The sequence below is a fragment of the Chiloscyllium plagiosum genome, chromosome 19, assembly GCF_004010195.1.
Source record: "Chiloscyllium plagiosum isolate BGI_BamShark_2017 chromosome 19, ASM401019v2, whole genome shotgun sequence".
NCBI lineage: Eukaryota > Metazoa > Chordata > Chondrichthyes > Orectolobiformes > Hemiscylliidae > Chiloscyllium > Chiloscyllium plagiosum.
In genome coordinates this window covers 28,648,566-28,649,639 of record NC_057728.1, presented here as the reverse complement: position 1 = coordinate 28,649,639, position 1,074 = coordinate 28,648,566, and the positions used below count along the sequence as shown (strand labels likewise).

At 51.9% G+C, this 1,074-nt stretch overlaps 1 non-coding gene across 1 annotated transcript; it reads right to left on the bottom strand.

Annotated features, from left to right (window-relative positions):
* Nucleotides 1-80: 80 nt before the first annotated feature.
* LOC122559867 lies at nucleotides 81-199 on the bottom strand. The gene has a single exon (XR_006314579.1). It is a non-coding gene; the product is annotated as a 5S ribosomal RNA (ribosomal RNA).
* Between the last annotated feature and the right edge of the window lie 875 nt (nucleotides 200-1,074).

Below are 1,074 nucleotides of genomic sequence, written 5' to 3'. Positions count from 1 at the left end.
GCAGAAATAACCTGCCGCTCCATTGCCTGGCACAAGACAAGTGCAGAGGGGTGACTTGAGCAGCCACTGCTGGCGGAAAAAGCCTACTGCACCTGGTATTCCCAGGCGGTCTCCCATCCAAGTACTAACCAGGCCTGAGTCTGCTTAGCTTCCGAGATCAGACGTGATCGGGCGTTTTCAGACTAGTATGGCCGTAGGCGCTGGCCCCTGCCTTTTCTCCCTACTTCACGGCGTGCTGGCCAGCCACATTTTCTTTGTTGCTCTTTCTCTTTATCCCCTTTGGCTTTTTTTTCTCTTTTCTCTTTGCTCTTCCTCCTCCGTGCGTGCTTCCCTCCCTCCGTCCCTCCAGCTGCCTTTCAGCCAGCCCTTGCCCACCAGGCTCCTGTAGTCTCCCACATCCCCACACAGGCGAACTGCAAGCCCTCCCCCTGCTTCATAGGGCCGCAGCCTGCATTCTCTCATCCTTCCACACTCCTCCACCCCTCCATTTCGGAATGCCGGGCACTGACCAGTGGGGTACCGCACGGATCAGTACTGGGACCGCAGCTTTTTACAATCTATCTTCAGGATATACAAGATGGTATTAGCAATAACATTCGCAAATTTCATCAGCTGGGTGGCAGGGTGAAATGTGATGAGGATGTTAGGAGATTACAGGGTGACCTGGACAAGTTAGGTGAGTGCTCAGATGCATGGCAGATGCACTTTCACGTGGATAAATGGATCCTTATCCACTTTGGTGGCAAGAACAGGAAGGCAGATTACCACCTAAGTGGAATCAATTTAGGTAAAGTGGCAGTACAGAGAGATCTGGGGGTTCTTGTACACCACTCAATGAAGGTAAGCATGCAGGTACAGCAGGTAGTGAAAGCGGCTAATAGCATGCTGGCCTTCATAACAAGAGGGATTGAGTATAGAAGCAAAGAGGTTCTTCTGCAGCTGTACAGGGCCCTGGTGAGACCACACCTGGAGTACTCTGTGCAGTTCTGGTCTCCAAATTTGAGGAAAGACATTCTGGCTATTGAGGCAGTGCAGCGTAGATTCACGAGGTCAATTCCTGGAATGGCGGGACTA